Source organism: Pleurodeles waltl, chromosome 7 (assembly GCF_031143425.1).
Source record: "Pleurodeles waltl isolate 20211129_DDA chromosome 7, aPleWal1.hap1.20221129, whole genome shotgun sequence".
In the NCBI taxonomy this organism is placed as follows: Eukaryota; Metazoa; Chordata; class Amphibia; order Caudata; family Salamandridae; genus Pleurodeles; species Pleurodeles waltl.
In genome coordinates, this window is record NC_090446.1 from 222,361,662 (window position 1) to 222,378,520 (window position 16,859).

Sequence of the window (16,859 nt, forward strand, 5' to 3'; positions counted from 1 at the left end):
AGGAAGGGCCCAGCGGAGCGGTGCTTGAGACGGCGGGGCCCAGCGGAGCGGTGCTTGACATGAAGGGCCCAGCGGAGCGGTGCTTGAGACGGCGGGGCCCAGCGGAGCGGTGCTTGACAGGAAGGGCCCAGCGGAGCGGTGCTTGACAGGAAGGGCCCAGCGGAGCGGTGCTTGAGACGGTGGGGCCCAGCGGAGCGGTGCTTGACAGGAAGGGCCCAGCGGAGCGGTGCTTGAGACGGTGGGGCCCAGCGGAGCGGTGCTTGACAGGAAGGGCCCAGCGGAGCGGTGCTTGAGACGGCGGGGCCCAGCGGAGCGGTGCTTGACAGGAAGGGCCCAGCGGAGCGGTGCTTGAGACGGCAGGGCCCAGAGGAGCGGTGCTTGACAGGAAGGGCCCAGCGGAGCGGTGTTTGACAGGAAGGGCCCAGCGGAGCGGTGCTTGAGACGGCGGGGCCCAGCGGAGCGGTGCCTTTCTGCACGGCGGGGCCCTCTTCAGCGGTGTCTTTCTGCATGGCGGGGCCCTCTTCAGCGGTGTCTTTCTGCACGGCGGGGCCCTCTTCAGCGGTGCCTTTCTGCACGGCGGGGCCCTCTTCAGCGGTGCCTTTCTGCACGGCGGGCCCCTCTTCAGCGGTGCCTTTCTGCACGGCGGGGCCCTCTTCAGCGGTGTCTTTCTGCACGGCGGGGCCCTCTTCAGCGGTGCCTTTCTGCACGGCGGGGCCCTCTTCAGCGGTGCCTTTCTGCACGGCGGGGCCCTCTTCAGCGGTGCCTTTCTGCACGGCGGGGCCCTCTTCAGCGGTGTCTTTCTGCACGGCGGGGCCCTCTTCAGTGGTGCCTTTCTGCACGGCGGGGCCCTCTTCAGCGGTGCTTGTCCAGTCATTCAAGGGAGCCAGACCTGGCCAGGACTCCCTGCTTAGTCGCCCTCCGACCGTGCAGTTGCTGGACCCTTCTGTGATGGAGTCCTGGGCCCGTGGGTGTCCTCCCTCACACCCGGGATGGGGCTTGTGGGGCCCTCCTGGTCCGCGCCCCTGCTGGCTGACTTCTCCGCCCTGCTGCCCTTGCCCTCCTTCGATGAGGCTCTCTGGCCCTTGCCTCCCCTGGATGTTGTGGCAGGTGACGGCCCAGGACTTTGCTCCTTGGGGGCAGCCGTGTCAGTCTTCTCGCGGCGGCCCTTGATTTTACGGGTCCTCTTTCCAGGGGGGGGGGCTGGCTGTCTCCTTGCTGCTGGCCGATGTATCAGTGCTGGGAAAGGGTGGACTCCAAAACCCGTGCACAATGGTGACACTTGAAGCAGGGCTGGTGGTGGCTGAGGTGCTCTTTGGACTCTTAGCAGATGAAGGGGGTGGGTCAGGTGGGGCAAAGAGGTTAAGTTTGGAGAGGTAAAGTTTTTTAGGACCAATGTAAAGGGTAGGTGTAGTGGGTATGGGAGTGGAGGAAGAGGATGTGGTTGTAGGAGAGTCAGGTGTGCTGTCTTTGGGTGCAGGTGCTTGTGATGTAGGCTGTCGTGAGGTGGTTGGCTGTTGGGTGGGTGGCTGCCTGCGTTTGTGTGTCTTGGAAGAGGGGGTGACAGACACAGTGGGAGAGGACACAGGGGACGTGTAAATGGCAGTGGGGGTGGTGACTGCACGTGTGCGGACTGTACTGGAGATGGAAGTACTGGCTGATGGTGGTGTGCATGCAGGTGTGAGTGGAGACGTCACAGGGAGGGAGGAGGGAGACGAGGAGGAGGGGGACACAGGGGTGGTAGTGACTGTTGGCATGTCTGCATCTGGCTGTTGCTTGGGTGAATGCTTGTGTGATCTGTGGTGCTTATGTCTGGATGAGGTGCCCTTGGGTGTTGAGGTGTGTGCAGGCTGGTCTGATGATGTGGATGGGATAGGCTGAGGAACAGGAGACAGAGACAGGGTGGAGGCAGTTAGAAGAGAGAGGCTGGAAACAGGGACAATGGCTGCCGTCAGTGCTGAGGCCAGAGCATTGAACGATCGTTGATGGGCAGCCTGACCCGAATGAATGCCCTCCAGGTATGCATTGCTCCGATGCACCTCCCTCTCTACCCCCTGGATGGCATTCAAAAGGGTAGACTGCCCAACAATGATGGTCTGTAGGAGGTCAATGACCTCCTCACTGAGGGCAGCAGGGCTAACATGGGCAGGGCCTGAGGTGCCTGGGGCGAAGGAGATGCCCGCCTTCTTGGGCGAGCGGGCACGGAGCGAAGGCTGAGGGGCTGCTGGGAGGGCGGAGCTGGTGCGCTGGGTGGCGGCTGTACCTGTAGAGGCGGGGGGCCCGGATGTTGCCGCCACCGCTAGGGAGCTCCCTTCCGAGGACGTGTCGGTGTCGCTGGTGTCACCACGGGTCCCCGTTGTGGTGCTCCCCTCGCCCTCCGTATCACTGGTGACCTTGGTGTCTGTACCATGGCCCACCGGGGCCTTGTGAGTTGCAGCTCCCTCGTGCTCCGATGCCAATTCTCCTCCACCTGATGATGCTAATGCACACATGCACAAGAAGATAAAGAAAAAGGGTGGGGGGAGAAATAAAAACAGGTTGAGTGCATGCATTGTCAACACCGTTGGCGGAGAGGACAGACACAGGAGCCTCATGCACTACGCCGCGCAATCGGGGTACACTACTCAGTACTTGTGACTAGGCCAACAGGTCTATGGACAACAAATGCGCACACGGGTGATGCTGGACCATGGATTGCTGTACTTGGCACCCTACAGAGGTGGGGGGGGGCACAGGGCCATGCCTAAAGGAGGGGACTACACTACAGAAAGCGCCCTGGCCTAATGTCACCCACAGCCCTCCTCCCCCACCCAGACGCCTCCACTGCGTGGAAAGATAGCAGAATGTGCTGGTACTCACCCCCTTGTGTCTGCTGTGATGTCCTCACGCGCCCATCCAAATCGGGGTAGGCCACCGCCAGTATCCGGGACATCAGGGGGGTCAAGGTACGACTGGCACCCCTCTTACGTTGGGAGGCGATCCCCAGCAGTGACTCGGCGGTCTTCCTGGTCCGGCAGCGGATGTCCTCCCACCTCTTTCGGCAGTGGCTGCCCCGTCTGTTGTGGACCCCCAGGTCCCGGACGTCCTTGGCGATGGCACGCCAAATGTCGACTTTCTGATGGGCGCTGACCTATTTGACATGTACAGGGCGGGAAAGGAAATTTCAAAATTTTTCTGCATGTTAGATGTGATTGCCCCCCCCTCCCCAACCCTGCCATGTGGCACATGCTCTCATCTGTCGTGCCTTGCACTCCTCATTCGCTCCCCACCCCACCATCTTACATCCACCATACACAACCCAGGCATAGCCCATTCAACGTGCACCCAGTGTACTTACCTGTTGGTCTGGAAGACCGAAGAGTAGCGCATACTGGGGCAGGACCCCATCCACAAGTTTCTCCAACTCTTCTGAAGTTCTGTCAGTACTCTATTTTTTGGCAAGTGGGTCTTTTCAGACAACAGTGGCCATGTCATCAGGGATGTCTCAGCCTATGTTTTCTAAGGTTTTGTCCAGAGTGTTGTCTGCCCTGATGAAATACATGCGGAGATACATTGTTTTCCCTGAGGAGGGTGATTTGGCCACTGTGAAGGGTGATTTCTATGCCCTTGGACATATCCCCAACATCATTGGTGCCATTGATGGGACCCATGTGGCTTTAGTACCCCCAAAAGACAATGAGCAGGTGTACAGAAATAGAAAAAATTACCATTCGATGAATGTCCAGGTGGTCTGTTTGGCTGACCAGTACATCTCCCATCTAAATGCCAAGTTCCCGGGGTCAGTGCATGACGCGTATGTCATGCGAAATAGCAGCATCCCTTATGTGATGGAACAGCTACAGAGACACCGTGTGTGGCTAATAGGTGACTCTGGTTACCCCAACCTGTCTTGGCTATTGACCCCAGTGAGGAATCCCCGGACCAGGGCAGAGGAACGGTACAATGAGGCACATGGGCGAACTAGGAGGATTATAGAACGGACCTTCGGGGTCCTGAAGGCCAGGTTTAGGTGCCTGCATATGACAGGGGGATCCCTCATGTACTCACCAAAGAAGGTGTGTCATATCATTGTGGCCTGCTGTATGCTTCACAATCTTGCATTGCGACGCCAGGTGACTTTCCTGCAGGAGGATGGTCCAGATGGTGGTCTTGTAGCAGCTGTGGAGCCTGTGGAGAGTGAAGAGGAGGAAGACGACGGGGACAACACGGACAACAGGGACACAGTTATACAACAGTATTTTCAGTAGCACACAGGTAAGAATCACCCACGCCATTTTACATTTACTTCTGGCCTCCTGCATCTCTACTTTCTGTGTTTCCCCCCAGTTCCTTTTCACTGATTTTTGACTTTCCCTTCCCTTTTCAGAGCTGTATGACCCACAGCGTGACTTCTGCTTTGTTTGCCCATGGACTAATGCTTATTGACACTGGTATGTTGTCATCACAATGTAAATGAACATTATTGCACCGTTATGTGTAATACATTTGTAAAGAATACAAGCAGACTCCTGACATTTGAAGTGCAATTGGTGATTTATTTTAAGTGCTGCGTATAGGTCCATGATAGTAAAACGGTGATGGGTGGGGGTGGAGTAATGTCCATGGCAGAGTCCAGTTCTCAGTAGCACAGGTGCATTGTCCATATGCCTGTGGAAGGATGGAGCAGGGGCAGTTCAAGGTTGGACAGGGTGACAATGTGGGACAGTGGGATGACATCAGGGGGTATCGTTTGCTGGCGGGGGTCTTGGCATCCTACTCTGTCTTCTTGTGTGATCTCAGGTTCCGCTTGCGGGGTGGTTGATCTTCAGCAGGAGGTGGGGTTCTGGTGGCCTGTCGTGGTGTGGGGGCCTCCTGTCCACTAGCGCCGGCGGAGGTGGTAGGCTGTTCGTCGTCCGGGCTGGTGACAGGGGCCCTTTGGGGTGCCGTATGGTCCCGCAATGTGGTGACTATCTGGTTGAGGGCCAGGACGATGGTCCCCATTGCGGTACCGATGTTCCTGAGTTCGTCTCTGAACCCCATGTACCGTTCCTCCTGCTGTGCCTGGATCTCCTGGAACCTGGCCAGTACCGTCGCCATCGTCTCCTGGGAGCGGTGGTATGCTCCCATGATGGTGGTGAGGGCCTCTTGGAGAGTGGGTTCCCTGGGCCGGTCAACCCCCTCTCGCACAGCAGCCCTCCCAGTTGCCCTGTTTCCCCGGGCCTCTGTCCCCTGGACGGTGTGCCCACTACCACTGCCCCCAGGTCCCTGTTGTTGTTGGGGTGGTGGGTCAGCCTGGGTGCCCTGTAGTGGCGGACACATCGCTGATTGACGCGTCCTGGAGACAGAGGCATGGGCCCGCTGGGTGGGAGCTGTGCTGGTATTCCCAGAGGGGGTTGGGTCTGCTGTGGCCTGTGTCTGTGTGTGGGGAACCGACTGTCCAGAGGTCCCCGATGGTCCGGGCTGGTCATCAGGTTCTAGGTCGACAGAGCTGCTGTCATCACTGGGGGCCTGTTCTGGGGGCGGGATGGACAAATCTGGACCCTCCTGGCCGGTGTGTTGGCGTTCGGGCCCTGCAGGGGTAAAAGAGTATGGTTATTGCTTCTGTGTGTGCCATGGCATGCGATTTGTGGGTGCCCTTGTCCCCCAGTGCTGGCATTCCCTTGTGGGAGGAGTTGTGAGGGTGGTTTGTGGGGGGGGATGGGTATGTGCAGTGGTCATGCTTGGGTGATGGGTGTCCATGGTTTGTGTTGGCATTCAGGGATTGGTGTTGTGTTGGGTGGGTTGTGCTGGTGAGACATTGGCAGGGAGGATGTGTGCTGGGGGGTTGGGGGTGAGGGTGGGGGTGTGGGTTGGCATACTGGTGGTTGGGGGGGGTGAAGTAGTTGGGATTCGACTTACCAGAGTCCATTCCTCCGCCTACTCCAGCGAGGCCCTCAGGATGCAGGATGTTCAAGACCTCTTGCTCCCATGCTGTGAATTCGGGTGGAGTGGGTGGGGGTCCGCCGCCAGTCTTCTGCACAGCGATGTTGTGTCTTGACACCATCGACCGCACCTTCCCCCATAGGTCGTTCCAGCGCTTTCGGATGTCTTCCCGGTTTCTGGGATGCTGTCCCACAGCGTTGACCCTGTCGACGATCCTTTGCCATAGCTCCGCCTTCCTGGCTATTGTGGTGTGCTGTACCTGTGTGCCGAATAGCTGGGGCTCCACCCTAATTATTTCCTCCACCATGACCCTGAGTTCTTGGTCCGAGAACCTGGGGTGTCTTTGGGGTGGTGTGGGGTGGTGTTTGTGGTGATGAGTGTGGTGTGTGTGGTGGTGTGTGGTGTTTTGTGCGTGGATGTAGTGTGGGTGATGATGTTGTGTTCCTCTGTGTGTTGGGGTTTTCGATAGCTGTGCTCTCTCTCTCTCTCTCTCTCTCTCTCGCCTTCTCTCCGAATTTCTAGTAGTGGTGGTTTGTGGGTGATGTGGGTGTGTGTTTTATAGTTGATTGGATGTGTGGGTGTGGTGTGTGTATGTGTATCAGGTGTGTGTATTTCGAATTGTCCAATGTGGCTGTGTTTTGTAAAGGTGTGTGTATTTTGACCGCGGCGGTGTGTACCGCCAATGGAATACCGCGGTTGAAAGACCGACGCGTGGATTCGTGGGTCGTAATGGCATGGGCGTGTTTGTGTTGGCGTGACGGTGGAGGTTTGGTCATCTCCAGTTTATCGCTGACCGCTGATGAGGCGGCCTTCCGTGGATGTCGGGTTTTTGGCAGTTTGGCAGTTGTGGGTCAGAATGACCGTGGCGGTTTACCGCGGCCGCGGCGGTAGAATGGCGGACTTCTGACCGGCGGTAAGAGCCTTTTACCGCCGAGGTCAGAATGACCCCCTATGTCTGTAGGACCTATTTTCAAGATCTTCCAACTTGGACAAAAGAGGATGTCATGTTGAGCAATCACTGATATGTTTTTCTCCATCTCCGTCTGGAGAGCCTTCTGCGATTCCTCCACTGACTCTAGCCAAGATTGAACTATATCTATTTTTATTGATATTTTACACAGGACAGCTTGAGTTTTGATGTGAGCAGTCTTTATCACAGAGGAATCCTTCTGGTAATCCTTTCAGTGCTGCAAAAGAAGTTGGTGTATGGCATCCAGGGTAGGAGCATCCTGGATGCCCTGAGATGCCTTTGCAGGTGGAGCTCCTGAGGAAATGGGACTTGGTCCTATACCACTGTTACTACCACATGGCCATACCCCAATTGGTAGAATGATAGAGGGTACTGAAACCAATGGATAGTGATTAGTTGGTGTCAGTTCTGTCCCATCATCATCCCAAACTAGCTCCTCTATTCCATCCATACCATCCAATGAGGGTGTAGAATTATTTATTCTTTCTTAACACCAGTAGCCGACATTGACATTGGGTGAATTTGGCCTGGGATTACTGGGCCTAAATGTTCAGCCAAATCCTTACTTCTGAAGCAGGAGACATCACTTGAAAAATACTGTGGCAGCTGGAGGGCAGGCAGCAGGAGAGAGTTCGCTGAGCTACCACCTGTGACCTTTCCTGCCCTACCCCATGATGGCCAGAGGAGGAGACCAAAGTTTAAAGTCCAGCTGTTTCTTCCATTGTTGCAAGATCCCGGATAGAGCCCCCAATTGCATCAGGGTATTGTCTACCATCTCCCGATAGTTGCTTTGAGGATTTAATTGCTCCAATACCACTGGGTCCATTGCAGAACCCAGAAGGCTTTCCAGGGAGAAGCCACTTTCTCTCCATCTCCACTTTGTAAAAACTATTTCAAATAAAAATATACATTTTATAAATAATTACAAAATTTGAAATTTACATGGTGTACTAAAACAAATACACTCTAATAATATAATATTAATAACTTGCAGCAGTGCTTCTGGCATCTGGCACAGCAGCAGGAACAACAGGAGTGATGTTTGGAAGGTGGATGTCGGAGTGGGAGCATTCTGCCGCAGTGGGGGAAGTCTGCTGAGTAAGGTTGGCTCCCACGACCCCCATGGTACATCTTACCTGCATTTTTTGCTTGGACTCCAATTTCGGAGGTCAGACCATGGTATCTATCAGTTGTGAATGCATAATCAGCACAAAAATGTCTGTAAAGACTGGGAGCACGTAAGCTGGCATGATTGATTAAACTTACTTGTTTGCAGTTGCCACTTTGTTGCAGCTATAGTAAACTTTGATTCCTTGTGTAGACAGTGTTGGAATGGGCCTTAGCTCTCTGTTTGTCTTGTTGGATACTTTGTTGCCTACCACTATACTAACCCTGATAGGAAGTTGCAGTCAAAAGGAAGCCATGCATGTGACTTGCATATGACTTTTCTACATTTCTACTTATAAGTGCACTTCAATTATATAGAATTCAGAGCACGACATTTACATGAATACAATTTGAACACACAATATATATTATTGTGATTACAATTTCATTGGCATTTCTGGAACACATAATGGCACAGCCAAGTTATGCTCTGTCTGGAGTGGGCATGATGAGAATGCCTGTGTACACTACAGAGACATGAAAATTCCTAAATGAAAGCAAGCCTGCACCAATAGTGCGATGCACCTTTGGTATCCAGAATTGCTACCAAGTCTTGCCAGAAAAGGTAAAAAAGGAAAGGAGAGAGGTTGGAATAAAAAAATATTGAGATATTGTAAAAGAAAAAGGGAAGCTAAAAATGGAAATGTGAGAATCAAAAAATTAGACAGAGAAATATAGAGTAAAGATATGAGCAGAAATGCAAAAGAGAGAAGCAATGAGGGAAAAGAGTGTTTGTGGGAAGGGCAGACAGAAACAGCTAGAGAGTGAGAGTGGCACGCTCAGCAATAAGGGGGCTGACATTGGAGATACAGGTGGTAGGTGGTTAGGCAGGTGAGAGGGAAGTCTTCAATTTAAAAGGAATGGGGGGGGTGCCGGACAAGAGTGAGGATCAAAGGCTAATGGTGTGAAACATAAAAAGAGAAATCAATGGTGAGAGAAACAATAAGGGGTGAGAAAACTTTAAAAATTATTTGAAAAAAGGCAGGGACATAGTAACACATGGATGCCAGAAGAGAGGGCACATTAGAAGGGCACACGGATAGGAAGACCAGTCAGAGAAAGGGTGAGGAGACAGCGAGAAAGAATGAAAAGAATTGGCAAATGCAGAGAGTAAAGAGAACAAGCTAACAATAGATTTCCAGTAAAAGAATGAGTGCTGGGGAGAGGTGATGGAGTGTGACAGGGGGAATTGAGAGAGCTAGAAGGAGGGAGAAGACAAGACGAAATAATCGAAACTTGATATACATGTCAAAGGTCAGAGAGACGTATTAATTTTTTTTTCTTTTACAAAATAGGCTTGTTGAAAGACATGTGTGCAGCGACAGCAATATATATGTGCCTCTGCTATCTGTGCCACACTGTTGTCTCCCCTAAAACCCTCTCCCCACATTCCACATAGTCAGCGTTCACCTACATCCAGACACCGTTGTACTCATACCCACAGAAAATGCCATGGACACTCCACATGATTCTTGTTCTTGCAGAAGGGGGTGTTGGGGGGGGAGCGCCGATACGGCAGTCTCCCCCCGGGAAACTTGCGGGAGATGGATCGGCCATTGGCACCATTTTTGGGCACCGTTTGGGCTTCTGGGGTGGTAGTTTTGTAGCCTGGGGCTATGTTATATATAGGGCGGACATTTTGAACCGTCACCAATTTGAGGCGACACAGTGGTTAGGTGAGCGACAGTTTTAGGTGTGAGCAATAGTTAGCAGTTGGGGGTTTAGCGAGGTAGCTAAAAGCAAATAATTACAATACTAAATAACAAAACACACAGTGAGTTTGAGGGACAGCCCAGTCTATTCGGGTTACAACAAAGAAAGTTCGTGGAGAAGCCTTACCTCGGTTTCAGTGTCGGAGCTCATGGTCGCTGGTACTATCGCTGTGAGATGGACAGGCGCGTCGTGGAGGCCCTGCGGCTTCTTCGTGAAGCAGGACGACTTGATCTTCAAGCTGACGGCGGGGAACGCGGCACCCGCCCGGCGCGGCAAGCGGCGAATGGGGTGGCGGCCACCATAGCGGCATGTTCGCCACCCCGTGGCAGATGCGAAGGGCCCCTGGTGCAGGTGAGGAGGTTGGGGTTGGGCCGGGGTAGGGGAGGAGGCTGCGGGGCGTCCGTGTGGCAGCAGGCCGGGGGGAGTGTGCGGAGGCCGTGCCATTCGGGGGCGCGGCTCTCCGCCCAAATGGAGGCAGTCGGAGGAAGGGGGCCGGATGGGAGCGGCCGGCCTGTGAGTGGAGCAAGCGGGCGGCGGCCGCGCCCATCAAGGGCGCGGCTGCCCATCCAGCGAGGCACGGCTGGAGCCAAGGAGCAGGAGGCTGGTGGGCGCACCATCAGCAGGTCCGGAGAGGGAGGCGCGGTGACCAGCCAGGGGTCTTCCACCACGCGAGGCGGGGCAAAGTACGGTTCCTCCTTGCGGAGGGACCAGGAAAGGCAAAGGAAGTCAGGCTGGGGGGGATCAGGGAGCGTAGCCAGGTGGCAGAGGGAAGAAGGGGAGTTGAGGCAGCGCAGGTGTAGAGTGGGTGGGAGGGAGAAGGGTGGGGGTACATGGAGGTGGGTGTGCTATGAGAGTGGGGGGAAGAGGGGGGAAGGGGCCCCAGAGGATAGCAGCAGTGCTGGGTCCCCAGAGGGCAGGGAGTGGAGCCACATATTGGAATGGACCGATGACACAGCTCCGGAAATAGAGGAGGATGGAATTACGTTAAAAGTGCGCCCGCCGCGCTGCACTCATGTTGGCAGGAGGAGAGTTTCAGGTGAGGTGGCAGCCATGGGCACAAGCAGTTCAGACAGCGAGGAGGGGGTGGGGGGTTGGAGAGAGGTGGCAGTGCAGGTGGGAGAGCGCAGGGGGAAGGGACTATGCTCACCAACACACTGGGCTTTTTGCAGAAGGAGCGGTGCAGGAGTGAGGACAGGGACCCAGGTGAGATTGATGCGGTCTCGACACCCTGGGACGAAGAGAAGGCGGGGCCTAGTACGGCTGGCAGGATGGAACGGAAGTGCAGCGGGGAGACAGTGCGGGCCAAGGCGCTAACACAGCAGCACCGGGCCGGATTGGGTTTTGCGCCCACTGGTAAATCGGGGAGCAGTGTTACACGGCCTGGCCACGCATCGCGGCGGAGAGGATTTCAGGCGGCCCCTCGGCGACCGCACTCAGCGGCGGCGCAAGTGGAGAATATCATTAAGAAGACGCATTTTGGGGAGGATTGGGGGTACGGTGACGAAGAAAACAAGCTGGATCAAGAGTTACTAGACTATGAGGACGACAGTGCGGAGGAAGGGGAGATCCGTGAGGATGAGGACAAATGGTGGGCAGCGGGGGGGAGTCTAATGGTGTTACTCAGTCGTTGCAGGTGTCAGAAAAGGACGCGGCGGGTGCGAAGAAAGCGGCAGGACGGACAGTTTCGGAGCGGCCCCCGTCATTGTCAAAAGGTAAAGAGACAGGTGTGTGGACCCAAGTGGGTGTGGGGTTCGGGACCGAGCCTGGCATGGGTGGCACAGGGGATCGACTTCATAAAGGCGTGTACGTCATGGACATGGGGGTGGGCACAGAGGCGGCCAAGGAATCGGGAGTACCGTGGGGGAAGAAAAGCCAGGTAAGGCCACCGAGGAGCACAGGGCAGGTAAGGTGAGTGGGAAGCACAAGCGTTTGCCATACATGGGCACAGCCAAGTCACTGGGGGCCCATCTTATGTTGGCTACGAAGGAGAAAATCTGGAAAGGGGAATACATGGAGATGCTCAAGTTGTTACATAGGGAGGTACGGGCGAAAGAGGGTTCTAAGGAAGAGGAGTATGAGTTGGCGAAGCGGCCCAGGGTCCCGGTGAGAATAGAAAATTGGACAGCGGCATTTCTTATATTTGCCAGCATGTACTGCGAGCATTTCCATGAAAGGGCGGTGGCCGTATTCAAAAATATGGATGTTCTTCGTAAAGCGTACCTCAGTTATGGTGGTTACGCTTGGGTGCAATATGACGAGGAGTTTCGGCCTTGCATGGCGGCCTACAACGAGGTGCAGTGGGGCGAGATTGACGCTGATTTGTGGCAACACACGATGGGACCAGCGAAGTTTGGGAAGACTCTGTTCACTGCGAGCGGGTTACCGATCATTTATCGCCCCTTTCGGGATTGCCCCACCCAGGGTGGGGCCACTTCGAGTAATAGCACTGGCGACAAAGGGGGGTCCGGCGGAGCAAACTCGGGGGTGCGAAGGTCTGGGGCATGCTGGGACTTCAACAAAGGGCTATGCACCAGAGAATATTGTAAGTTCAAGCATGAATGCTCGAAGTGTGGAGGGAAGCATGCCCTTACGAACTGTTCCGGGGGCAACACAAGCGGGCAGCAGACTGCGGCATCAGGAGCCAATAATCAGGGGAATCAGGGACAGGCCAGGTCGCGAGGGCAAGGGAGTCTGGGTAAAGGCTATTACGCCAATTAAAACTGACATGATTCATTTTTGGGTTGGCCAATATGGCCGGGAGCGAGATGGACAGTTGTTGTTGAGGGGGTTTTCAGAGGGATTTGAGTTGTGGTACGAGGGACCAGGTCAGCGGCGGTGGGCGGAAAACTTGCGATCTATTCACGGGAAGGAGGAGCTTGTGCAGCTTAAGCTTGAGAAAGAAGTGAATGAGGGTCGGATGGAAGGCCCTTTTTCGGATTGGCCTTTGGAGAATCTGATTGTCTCCCCCATCGGAGTGGTGCCAAAGAAGGAGCCCAGGCAATATCGTTTGATCCACCACTTATCATGGCCAGAAGGGGCTTCCGTTCTGGAGGAGCTCACAAAAGTGTCATATGCCTCGGTGGACGTGGCAATGGCATTGGTGGAGGCATTGGGGCCCGGCACCCTCATGGCTAAAACGGATATCAAATCGGCTTTTTGTCTACTGCTGTTACACCCCCGAGATTTTGAATTGCTGGGGATTCAATTTCAGGTCTGTTGGTATGTCGACAAGGCGCTGCCCATGGGTGGCTCCATTTCTTTCTAGCAATGGATTTTCGTGCAGGTGACCGGGCACACGTCGGTCACTCATTATTTCGACAATTTTTTCTTGGCAGGGCAGAGGGAGTCCGACTCCTGTAAGGTAGCTCTGGAGCATTTTCAGTCTCTCATGGGGGACCTGGGTGTGCCCCTGGCTCCGAGAAAACGGTGGGGCCCTGCACAGCTTTGTCTTTTTTGGGTATTGAGTTGGACACGGTAGCCATGGTGGCTAGATATCCTGTGGAAAAGAAGCGGGCTATGTTGGAGATGGTGCGGGCCATGATCTCAAAACGGAAGGTGACGGTAAAAGAGATTCAGGTTCTGTTGGGTCACCTAAATTTTGCATGTTGTGTGGTACGGGCCGATCGCACGTTTTGCAGGAGTTTGGGTATGTCATTGTCGGGCACACCATACCTCATCACCATGTGCGGCTTAGAGCGGGAGTAAAAGAAGACTTGAGGATGTGGTGTGTGTTCTTGGAATCCTTCAACTGGATACCAATTCGGCCATGGCCTCTGTGCGAATGGGACGTTCAGATTTTTTCAGATGCGTCGGGGGCGTTGGGCTTCGGAATCTATTGGCAGGTAAAGTTTTGCGCAGAGGAGTGGCCAGACGCTTGGCGCTCGGGAGGTCGCAGCTTGCCTTTTTAGAGCTGTTTCCGTTGGTGGTCGCGGTGTGTGTGTGTGGGGGCGATGGTTGATGCACAAAAGAGTACTTTTTCGTGTGGACAATTTGGCGGTGGTGCAAGTAGTCAATCGGCAATCGGCCAGGGAAGCGCAGGTGCTGCAGTTGCTTTGCGTTTTTGTGTTTGAATGTTTGCGGCGTGATTTATTTTTCTGAGCGCGACATGTGCCGGGGGTGAATAATGACATTGTGGATGGGTTATCTTGTTTGCAGTGGGAGAGGTTCCGTGGGTTGGTTGCGGACGAACCCGTGAGCAGAACAGCTATGCCGGTGGCGCTCCGGAACGTAGGTGACGGAGGATTTTGCGACTGGTTGTGAACTCCTTGGCTCCTTCCACTCAGCGAACGTATGTACGGGCGTGGCGGGCATTTCTGGAGTCGGGAGCTCGGCGGAGGGAGCAGGACAGAGTTGGTGACGTTGTCAATTTCATTATGAGTATGGTTGATATGGGATTGTCTAAGGTGTCTGTAGCTGGGAAATTGGCTGGTATAGCTTTCATGGGCAAGCTACTGTGGGGTTATGCACCGTCAGCGGGGGAGTTGGGTCAGCGCATTTTGGAAGGATGGGCCAGGGAAAGGGGAACTATCGTGCAGCTTCGACAACCAGTGACGTTGGGTCTGCTGAAACAGCTTATAGCGGCGGCGGAGATGGTTTGTAAAGGGGAAGCGGAATGCATTTTATTTCGGACTCTTATGTCCTGGATGTTTTTGGGGCTTTTCGGGCATCAGAGCTTTTGGGTTCCAGGTTCTTGACGGGTATCCGGTGGGAGGCGATGTGTATTTCTTCAGGGGGAGTGGGGGTTCATTTGCGACATTCGAAGACGGATCAGCAGGGCAAGGGGCGGCAGGTGTTTTTGAGGGCCTACCCGTGAAGAAGATTTGCCTGGTTCAGTTGGCGTTGCGACTGAAAGGGATATCAAGGAAGAAAAGGGGTGAGGTTTTTTGTCATGCGTGCGGTGATGCGGTTTCATCGTACCAGCTCCTATCGGTTTTGAGAGCATGCTTGAGGGCAAGAGGTTTGGCGGCAGCGCATTTTGGTACCCACTCTCCTAGAATTGGCATGGCGATGGAGGCAGGCCTTCGGGGGTGGCGGAAGGCAGCGGTGCTTAGGGGCTTTGGAGATCGAATGCATATAAGAAGTATGTGCGACAGGGGCTTGTGTCAACGTTGTAGTAACATATATTTTTCTTGCTACAGGTTCGGTTCCGGGTCCAGCTGTGCAGTTTATTTCCATCTGAGTCGTTGGACATTCCTTTGTAAAATAGGCCTGGAGACAGGCGAGGTCAACTACAGGTGGAGATAACTTAGGTCTGGATGGACAGCGATATCGCATACGGTGGGAGGGGAAAAGGGGGTATGTGTTGGACAGAATTTTTGGGGACGTTGCAGAGACTAAAAGGCAGGGGTTTCTGCCCGGATGTTCTGTTAGTGCATCTGGGGGAAAATGACTTGGTCAAGAGGATAGGTTTGGATATCTTGCAACACATGAAACAGGATTTAGGTGTCGTGCGTCAGCAGTGGCAGGGTTGCCATGTAGTTTGGATGGACATTTGCTTTGAAGACAAATAATTTTTCAGGTGCGACGGCGTGCACCTGTCCTTCGTGGGCATGGAATTGTACCTGCTCCAATTAAAAGAGGTATTACGGTCTATCTTTAAAGAATCATAGGGACATTATGGACCGAAAACGCTATGTTGGGGGGCAGAAAAGGAGAGGGGATTTTCTTGACGGTCATCCCCTCGCCTTTTCTGGTGGCGGAGACAGAGAACGGGCACATGACAGACGAGAGGGCTACGAAGATAACATGGAGTTTTTAGGGGATGGAGACTTGCACGCTCAAGACTCTAGCAACTGACTTTTAAGGTACTTAACTGATTAAATAGGAGCAGGAAGAAAGGAGGACTGGACTAATGAGTGGCAAGGTCAAGGGGGAAGGTAGGGGGTAGGGTAGGGTAGGGAAGGGGGAGTGGTTTGATAGGAGTGATTATGTATAGCAAGGCTTTAGTTTTGTAAGGCGCAAGGCCAAGGGAAGTAAATTGTGAGTGCACCTGTTTCCAATAAAGCGACCTTTTACACACCAAAAGGGAGTAATGGTGCTGATTTATTCTCCCGTGAGGGGGTCTTGGGGGGGGAGCGCCGTTTTTGGGTGCCGTTTGGGCTTCTGGGGTGGTAGGTTTGTAGCCTGGGGCTACGTTATATATAAGGCGGACATTTTGAACCGTCACCATTTTGTGGCGACACAGTGGTTAGGTGAGCGGCAGTTTTGCCCTCCCTCCCGCCCTTGTTTAAGTGTTTTAGGGGGGAGGGTTTTCGCGGGGATCGGTCTGTTTCTTTTTCATAGGCTGTATTGGAAAGGGGTGCACGGGTGGGGAGACTATGGGGGCCGTACAGAAGACCGCCAATACACTGCAGCGGCCGCGGAATTCCGCCACAGCTATTATGACCCACATCTCGGAATCCGCCGAAATTCAGACACCCACACAAGTCCGCCACACCAAAGGTCAGTGATAAACTGGCGAAAACAATTCCTCTACCGTCACGCCAACAGAAACACGCCCATGCTATCACGACCCACGAATCCACGCGGCGGTCTTTCAGCCACGGTATTCCATTGGCGGTACACACCGCCACGCACAAAATACACACACATCTCCAAAACACCGCCACATTGGACAATTCCAAATACACACACCTGATACACATACAAACACCACTCCCACACACCCAATTCAATAGAAAACACACACCCACAAACCCCTACGACCACAATTCATGGACGAAGGCCAGAGAGACAGAGAGCACAGCAGCTGAGAATCCCACCACACAGAGGCGCACAACGCCATCACCCATACAACATTACACGCACAATACACCACACACCACTACACATCACCACACACATCAACACTTACACCACCCCACACATCACCCACACCACCCCATGTCATGCCAAAGACACCCCCGGTTTTCCGAGGAGGAGCTCAGGGTCATGGTGGAGGAAATCCTACGGGTAGAGCCACAGCTATTTGGCTCACAGGTGCAGCACACATCCATAGCCAGGAAGATGGAGCTATGGCGCAGAATAGTGGACAGGGTCAACGCTGTGGGACAGCATCCAAGAAATCGGGAGGACATCAGGAAGAGGTGGAATGACCTACGGGGGAAGGTGC